This window comes from Oncorhynchus mykiss, chromosome 18 (assembly GCF_057628025.1).
Source record: "Oncorhynchus mykiss isolate SJ-2025 chromosome 18, ASM5762802v1, whole genome shotgun sequence".
Taxonomy (NCBI): Eukaryota; Metazoa; Chordata; class Actinopteri; order Salmoniformes; family Salmonidae; genus Oncorhynchus; species Oncorhynchus mykiss.
The window spans coordinates 9,060,001-9,070,000 of record NC_143039.1 but is presented as its reverse complement, the minus strand read 5'-3'; positions in this window follow the sequence as shown (position 1 = coordinate 9,070,000).

Below are 10,000 nucleotides of genomic sequence, written 5' to 3'. Positions count from 1 at the left end.
CCATGAGTTTGTCCAGGATTGGATGTATTTAGAATTGGTTGTATCTAAATGACAATTTGATTTAGGCCTGTTGATATGGAGGATTGGTTTATGGTTCTGAGGTTGAGAGAGGAGACAAAGCTGAACAATGAATTATGCCGATGCTGCCTTATCCTGTGTATCTTTGCTATAAAGGATCCCATTTTGTCGTTGTGGGGGGACTCTCAACTTTTCATTAGACATACTGAACTGTTGAAAGTCAAAAGGCTATTGCAATGTGGAAGGGGCTCTCAGAGAATTCATTGAGAGACACTGAGTTACCTGAGAGTCACAGGATTGTGATGACTTTGATAACTAACTCTGACTTGTGTTGTGGTTTGCTCCCATGATTTGGTAAATAGAGGAAATTTCCACGACAATGGACAGTGTACCGTCTAGCCCAACTCCCAAGTACTTGTATAAGGTGACTACCTCAACCTCTAAACCCTCAGAGGTAGTAATGGGACCCAGCTAGTACCCAGCTGAGTATAAGACAGTATCATCTGCATATAAACGGACGAGGGAGTTTCCTGCTGCCTGAGCTGTGTTGTTGATGTGAAACCAGATGGGGAGTAGAGACGGAACAAGATGGGGACTAGAGACGGAACAAGATGGGGACTAGAGACGGAACAAGATGGGGACTAGAGACGGAACAAGATCGGGAGTAGAGACGGAACAAGATGGGGAGTAGAGACGGAACCAGATGGGGAGTAGAGACGGAACCAGATGGGGAGTAGAGACGGAACAAGATGGGGAGTAGAGACGGAACAAGATGGGGAGTAGAGACGGAACAAGATGGGGACTAGAGACGGAACAAGATGGGGAGTAGAGACGGAACAAGATGGGGAGTAGAGACGGAACAAGATGGGGAGTAGAGACGGAACAAGATGGGGAGTAGAGACGGAACAAGATGGGGAGTAGAGACGGAACAAGATGGGGAGTAGAGACGGAACAAGATGGGGAGTAGAGAAGGAACAAGATGGGGAGTAGAGACGGAACAAGATGGGGAGAAGAGACGGAACAAGATGGGGAGTAGAGACGGAACAAGATGGGGAGTAGAGACGGAACAAGATGGGGAGTAGAGACGGAACAAGATGGGGAGTAGAGACGGAACAAGATGGGGAGTAGAGACGGAACAAGATGGGGACTAGAGACGGAACAAGATGGGGACTAGAGACGGAACAAGATGGGGAGTAGAGACGGAACAAGATGGGGAGTAGAGACGGAACAAGATGGGGAGTAGAGACGGAACAAGATGGGGAGTAGAGACGGAACAAGATGGGGAGTAGAGACGGAACAAGATGGGGACTAGAGACGGAACAAGATGGGGAGTAGAGACGGAACAAGATGGGGAGTAGAGAAGGAACAAGATGGGGAGTAGAGACGGAACAAGATGGGGACTAGAGACGGAACAAGATGGGGAGTAGAGACGGAACAAGATGGGGACTAGAGACGGAACAAGATGGGGAGTAGAGACGGAACAAGATGGGGAGTAGAGAAGGAACAAGATGGGGAGTAGAGACGGAACAAGATGGGGACTAGAGACGGAACAAGATGGGGAGTAGAGACGGAACAAGATGGGGAGTAGAGACGGAACAAGATGGGGAGTAGAGACGGAACAAGATGGGGAGTAGAGACGGAACAAGATGGGGAGTAGAGACAGAACAAGATGGGGACTAGAGACGGAACAAGATGGGGAGTAGAGACAGAACAAGATGGGGAGTAGAGACAGAACAAGATGGGGAGTAGAGACAGAACAAGATGGGGAGTAGAGACGGAACAAGATGGGGACTAGAGACGGAACAAGATGGGGAGTAGAGACGGAACAAGATGGGGAGTAGAGACGGAACAAGATGGGGAGTAGAGACGGAACAAGATGGGGAGTAGAGAAGAAACAAGATGGGGACTAGAGACAGAACAAGATGGGGAGTAGAGACGGAACAAGATGGGGAGTAGAGACGAAACAAGATGGGGAGTAGAGACGGAACAAGATGGGGAGTAGAGACGGAACAAGATGGGGAGTAGAGACGGAACAAGATGGGGACTAGAGACGGAACAAGATGGGGACTAGAGACGGAACAAGATGGGGAGTAGAGACGGAACAAGATGGGGAGAAGAGACGGAACAAGATGGGGAGTAGAGACGGAACAAGATGGGGACTAGAGACGGAACAAGATGGGGAGTAGAGACGGAACAAGATGGGGAGTAGAGACGGAACAAGATGGCGCCGATAGAGATGGAAGCCCTTAGGAAACCGTGCAGTATGTAGTGCAGTTTTTAATGTATTCTATAAAAATATATATATACATAACAAAATATAAGAATTTCACTACAGTTTGTTAACCATGTGTACGTGACCAATAACATGTGGATTTTAATTTGGTTTGAGAACCGTTTGGAGTACGGACATAGAAAACATTTGATTGAGTTGAGTCGTTGTCTCTCACCACCACAAATGACATCTCACAGTGTCTCTCTGGAAACATGTCGAGGACGGGGTTCTTTCTTTCTTTTGTCTTCTATTAAAATGACACCGATCAGAAATGAGGAAGTGCTGCAGAACAGGAAAAGGAGAGCCAGATAGCTGGGGTGATGACACTGATGGAGCTGAGGAACACTGATGGAGCTGAGGAACACTGATGGAGCTGAGGAACACTGATGGAGCTGAGGAACACTGATGGAGCTGAGGAACACTGATGGAGCTGAGGAACACTGATGGAGATGAGGAACACTGATGGAGCTGAGGAACACTGATGGAGCTGAGGAACACTGATGGAGCTGAGGAACACTGATGGAGCTGAGGAACACTGATGGAGCTGAGAAACACTGATGGAGCTGAGGAACACTGATGGAGCTGAGAAACACTGATGGAGCTGAGAAACACTGATGGAGCTGAGAAACACTGATGGAGCTGAGGAACACTGCGACTTGGCAGAGTGCCTAGATAATGCCTGTAAGGCTTTCCCTCTAGATAATGCCTGTAAGGATTTCCCTCTAGATAATGCCTATAAGGCTTTCCCTCTAGTTAATGCCTGTAAGGCTTTCCCCTCTAGATAATGCCTGTAAGGTATCCCCTCTAGATAATGCCTGTAAGGCTTCCCCTCTAGATAATGCCTGTAAGGATTTCCCCTCTAGATAATGCCTGTAAGGCTTTCCCCTCTAGATATTGCCTGCAAGGCTTTCCCCTCTACATAATGCCTGTAAGGCTTCCCCTCTAGATAATGCCTGTAAGGCTTTCCCTCTAGATAATGCCTGTAAGGCTTCCCCTCTAGATAATGCCTGTAAGGCTTCCCCTCTAGATAATGCCTGTAAGGCTTTCCCCTCTAGATAATGCCTGTAAGGCTTTCCCTCTAGATAATGCCTGTAAGGCTTCCCCTCTAGATAATGCCTGTAAGGCTTTCCCTCTAGATAATGCCTGTAAGGCTTTCCCCTCTAGATAATGCCTGTAAGGCTTTCCCTCTAGATAATGCCTGTAAGGCTTTCCCCTCTAGATAATGCCTGTAAGGCTTTCCCCTCTAGATAATGCCTGTAAGGCTTTCCCCTCTAGATAATGCCTGTAAGGCTTTCCCTCTAGATAATGCCTGTAAGGCTTTCCCCTCTTTGTTTTCTTTTAGGGGCAAAAAAAAACGAATGCAGAGGAATTCGAAGTTGCTTGTGTTCCAAATGGCCCCCTTATTCCCTTATATGGCACACTACTTTTAACGGGGGGGGGGGGGGGGGTAGGGGGGCATTTGGGACACAGAGGGAGGCATTAGTCACTAAATTACATCCTTCTACGTCCAGAGTAGCGCTGCCAATTAAATCAATCAGAGGAAACATGATGCCTCGGGACGTGGCCTTCTAATGAGTTCAGTATCATTCATTTAACGTCAAGATCTACACTGTTTTGACAGGAACCAACGGCACACACTTCATTACTCACTTCCTGTATTGGTAGTGTCCTTCAACGCACCGCGGACTAGGTCTGAGACGGACGCTAACAAGCAATTACACGGACCGACCCCGTGTTAGAAAGGGAATATTCCTCAGAACTAATACGAAGGGTCAGAGGACCAGGACATTTATGTGTAAAGTGGCCATAATAAACGTTAGTAACTTCTCACTGTGTGTGAAATACTGTAAATATGTTGATCGGTCCCGTCTCTGAGGGAGGGAGGGAGGGAGGGAGGGAGGGAGGGAGGGAGGAGGGAGGAGGGAGGGAGAGAGGAAGAGAGGAAACTGATGATGGGTTTTGACAGCATGGAGGAGGAATGAACACAGTAGCTTTCTCTCCTCTCGGCCAGCAGGCAGAGAAGGCAAGCCGAGACGAGCCGCAACGAAGACCAGCAGACGGCAGAGCATCGACCTTATCCCTCTCCTCCCCTCTTCCCACCCCCAGAGCCCCTATGTCTACCTTACCTCACCTCTCCAACCCCTCTTCTACCTCTAACCCTACCCCTCTATCTACCCCTCTACCTCTCTATCTACCCCTCTTCCTCTCTACACCTATATCTACCCCTCTACCTCTCTATCCCTATATCTACCCCTCTACCTCTAGTCTACCCCTGTACCTCTCTAACTCTCTACCCCTCTACCTCTCTACCCCTATATCTACCCATCTACCTCTATATCTACCTCTCTACCTCTCTACCCCTACATCTACCGCTCTACCTCTATATATACCCTTCTACCTCTATATATACCCCTCTACCTCTATATCTACCTCTTCTACCTCTATATCTACCCATCTACCTCTATATCTACCTCTCTACCTCTATATATACCCCTCTACCTCTATATCTACCCCTCTACCTCTATATATACCCCTCTGCCTCTATATATACCCCTCTACCTCTATATATACCCCTCTACCTCTATATATACCCCTCTACCTCTATATCTACCTCTCTACCTCTCTACCTCTCTATCATCCCCAATCCCCTCTATCTACCTCTCTACCTCTCTATCCATCCCCAAGCCCCTCTATCTACCTCTCTACCTCTCTATCCATCCCCAAGCCCCTCTATCTACCTCTCTACCCCCCTACCCCTCTATCTACCTCTCTACCTCTCTACCTCTCTATTCATCCCCAAGCCCCTCTATCTACCTCTCTTCCCCCCACCCCCTCTACCTACCTCTCTTTGCCCCAACCCCTCTATCTACCTCTCTTCCCCCTACCCCTCTATCTACCTCTCTTCCGCCCGACCCCTCTATCTACCTCTCTACCTCTCTATCTACCTCTCTTCCCCCTAACCCTCTATCTACCTCTCTTCCCCCCTACCCCTCTATCTACCTCTCTTCCCCGACCCCTCTATCTACCTTTCTTCCCCCCTACCCCTCTATCTACCCTGTCTTCCCCCGACCCCTCTATCTACCTCTCTTCCCCCCTACCCCTCTATCTACCTGTCTTCCCCTACCCCTACTACCTACCTCTCCTTCCCCCCTACCCCTCTATCTACCTGTCTTCCCCCCAACCACTCTATCTACCTCTCTTCCCCCCTACCCCTCTATCTACCTCTCTTCCCCCTACCCCTCTACCTACCTCTCTTCGCCTCGACCCCTCTATCTACCTCTCTTCCCCCCTACCCCTCTATCTACCTCTCTTCCCCCCGACCCCTCTATCTACCTCTCTATCTACCTCTCTTCCCCCCTACCCCTCTATCTACCTCTCTTCCCCCTACCCCTCTATCTACCTCTCTTCCCCCCTACCCCTCTATCTACCTCTCTTCCCCCTACCCCTCTATCTACCTCTCTATTCTACCTCTCTTCCCCCCGACCCCTCTACCTACCTCTCTTCCCCCTACCCCTCTATCTACCTCTCTTCCCCCCTACCCCTCTATCTACCTCTCTTCCCCCCCTACCCCTCTATCTACCCCTCTACCCCTCCATCCCCAAGCCCCTCTATCTACCCGCCCCCCCCCCCCCAAATGAAAATGTATTCTGGAGGGAGAAAGACGACGATGCGGTGGTGTGTAGTCTGTCTGAGGCCTAGTGGAAGACCCAACCAGTGATGTAGATGTAGAGCACCCTGGAATGATCTCTGTGTACCAAATGGCCCCTAAGGGCCCCTAGTCAACCGTAGCTGACTATATACAGTATAAATATATAAATATATACAGTATAAATATATAAATATATACAGTATAAAACAATGTTAACCTTTATGAAGTAATCTAAAAACTCAAAGAGATCATTTTCCCAATGCACGATCATTTACATTGTTCAATTATTTTCCGCCTCTTATATAACCATCCCTTTAGAGTGCAATTAACATAACAAAACAACAACAACAATAGAAGAATAAGTAAATATATTTGGCATTTATTGTTGAACTTATGCTGTGTTCAGCAAAATAAGTTAATTGGTACTCCATAAAAAAAGCAACAGTGTGTTTTCTCCTCCTGCGTTACGATGCAGGTCTCTCAGTGGGTCTCTGCTCTGCACGGAGGTTTTGATAATAGGACTCGGTGAACAAGATGCTAACACCAAAATGGCACCCTAATCCCTTTGGCCGTGCAGTACTTTTCCCGGTCCGGAGTAGTGCACTGCGTAGAGATGTGGGTGTCAATGGGGACACGTCTTTTTTTGTCTCCCCAATAGATGGATTTTCTGTATGAAAAGTCATGGAGCAATTAAGAGCTGTGAACGAAACTCTTCGGAAGTCAAAGCCTCCTTTGAACTTCAGCGTATGTCAAAGAAGACGATTTCGTTTGGACTAATTAGTCTTATAGTGATATACTGTGAGCCCTTATAGGGCCTGTTATAGTGAGATACATGTTATTGATAATTATAGGGCCTGTTATAGTGAGATACATGTTATTGATCATTATAGGGCCTGTTATAGAGAGATACATGTTATTGATCATTATAGGGCCTGTTATAGTGAGATACATGTTATTGATCGTTATAGGGCCTGTTATAGAGAGATACATGTTATTGATCATTATAGGGCCTGTTATAGTGAGATACATGTTATTGATCATTATAGGGTCTGTTATAGTGAGATACATGTTATTGATCATTATAGGGTCTGTTATAGTGAGATACATGTTATTGATCATTATAGGGCCTGTTATAGTGAGATACATGTTATTGATCGTTATAGGGCCTGTTATAGTGAGATACATGTTATTGATCATTATAGGGCCTGTTATAGTGAGATACATGTTATTGATCATTATAGGGCCTGTTATAGTGAGATACATGTTATTGATCATTATAGGGCCTGTTATAGTGAGATACATGTTATTGATCATTATAGGGCCTGTTATAGAGAGATACATGTTATTGATCATTATAGGGCCTGTTATAGTGAGATACATGTTATTGATCATTATAGGGCCTGTTATAGTGAGATACATATTATTGATCATTATAGGGCCTGTTATAGTGAGATACATGTTATTGATCATTATAGGGCCTGTTATAGTGAGATACATGTTATTGATCATTATAGGGCCTGTTATAGTGAGATACATGTTATTGATCGTTATAGGGCCTGTTATAGTGAGATACATGTTATTGATCATTATAGGGCCTGTTATAGTGAGATACATGTTATTGATCATTATAGGGCCTGTTATTGATAGATACATGTTATTGATCATTATAGGGCCTGTTATAGTGAGATACATGTTATTGATCATTATAGGGCCTGTTATAGTGAGATACATGTTATTGATCATATAGGGCCTGTTATAGTGAGATACATGTTATTGATCATTATAGGGCCTGTTATAGTGAGATACATGTTATTGATAGATACATGTTATTGATCATTATAGGGCCTGTTATAGTGAGATACATGTATTGATCATTATTATTGATCATTATAGGCCTGTTATAGTGAGATACATGTTATTGATCATTATTATTGATCATTATAGGGCCTGTTATAGTGAGATATATATTATTGATAATATTATTGATCATTATAGGGCCTGTTATAGTGAGATACATGTTATTGATCATTATTATTGATCATTATAGGGCCTGTTATAGTGAGATACATGTTATTGATCATTATTATTGATCATTATAGGGCCTGTTATAGTGAGATATATATTATTGATAATTATTATTGATCATTATAGGGCCTGTTAAAGTGAGATATATGTTATTGATCATTATAGGGCCTGTTATAGTGAGATATATGTTATTGATCATTATAGGGTCTGTTATAGTGAGATACATGTTATTGATCATTATAGGGCCTGTTATAGTGAGATATATGTTATTGATCATTATTATTGATCATTATAGGGTCTGTTATAGTGAGATATATGTTATTGATCATTATAGGTCTGTTATAGTGAGATACATGTTATTGATCATTATAGGGTCTGTTATAGTGAGATATATGTTATTGATCATTATTATTGATCATTATAGGGCCTGTTATAGTGAGATACATGTTATTGATCATTATAGGGTCTGTTATAGTGAGATACATATTATTGATCATTATAGGCTGTTATAGTGAGATACATGTTATTGATCATTATAGGGCCTGTTATAGTGAGATACATGTTATTGATCATTATAGGGCCTGTTATAGTGAGATACATATTATTGATCATTATAGGGCCTGTTATAGTGAGATACATGTTATTGATCATTATAGGGTCTGTTATAGTGAGATACATATTATTGATCTATTATAGGCCTGTTATATTGAGATACATGTTATTGATCATTATAGGGTCTGTTATAGTGAGATACATATTATTGATCATTATTATTGATCATTATAGGGCCTGTTATAGTGAGATACATGTTATTGATCATTATAGGGCCTGTTATAGTGATATACATGTTATTGATCATTATTATTGATCATTATAGGGCCTGTTATAGTGAGATACATGTTATTGATCATTATAGGGTCTGTTATAGTGAGATACATGTTATTGATCATTATAGGGCCTGTTATAGTGAGATATATATTATTGATCATTATAGGGCCTGTTATAGTGAGATACATGTTATTGATCATTATAGGGCCTGTTATAGTGAGATACATGTTATTGATCATTATAGGGCCTGTTATAGTGAGATATATGTTATTGATCGTTATAGGGCCTGTTATAGTGAGATACATATTACTGATAGATACATATTATTGATCATTATAGTGAGAGACATATTGTTATCCATGTCAAAGAACACTGCTGTCTGTCTTGCCTTGCCTTGAATGCCTTCTAAATAATTCATCCCAAATGACACACTATTCCCTATATATATATATTTTTTTTTTACCTTTATTTAGCCAGGCAAGTCAGTTAAGAACTAATTCTTATTTTCAATGACGGTCTAGGAACAGTGGGTTAACTGCCTGTTCAGGGGCAGAAACGACAGATTTGTACCTTGTCAGCTCAGGGATTTGAACTTGCAACCTTTCAGTTACTAGTCCAACGCTCTAACCACTAGGCTACCCTAGGCTACCCTGCCGCCCCAATAAGTGAAGTACTATTAACCCTAGCCCCAGGACTCCTGGTCAAAAGTAGTGCACTATATAAGGAACAAGGTCCGTTCTGCCGTAGTGACCAGAAGCCAGTCCTAGCAGTAGGATGTCTTTTTAGCTGGTTGCATTAGTTATTATAGTTGTGTGTGACATAGTGAGTCAAGAAGGGGATATTTGCCATAAAGAATAATCACAGAGTGAAGTGAAGTTACCCTTAGTAACGGATCATATCAGAACAAGGATTCTCTGTCTCTCTCTCTGTCTCTCTCTCTGACTCTCTCTCTCTATGTCTCTCTCTCTCTCTCTGTCTCTCTGTCTCTCTCTCTCTCTCTCTCTCTCTCTCTCTCTCTCTCTCTCTCTCTCTCTCTGTCTCTCTCTCTCTCTCTCTCTCTCTCTGTCTCTCTCTCTCTCTGTCTCTCTCTCTGTCTCTCTGTCTCTCTCTCTGTCTCTCTCTCTCTCTCTGTCTCTCTGTCTCTCTCTCTCTCTGTCTCTCTCTCTGTCTCTCTCTCTCTCTGTCTCTCTATCTCTCTCTCTCTCTCG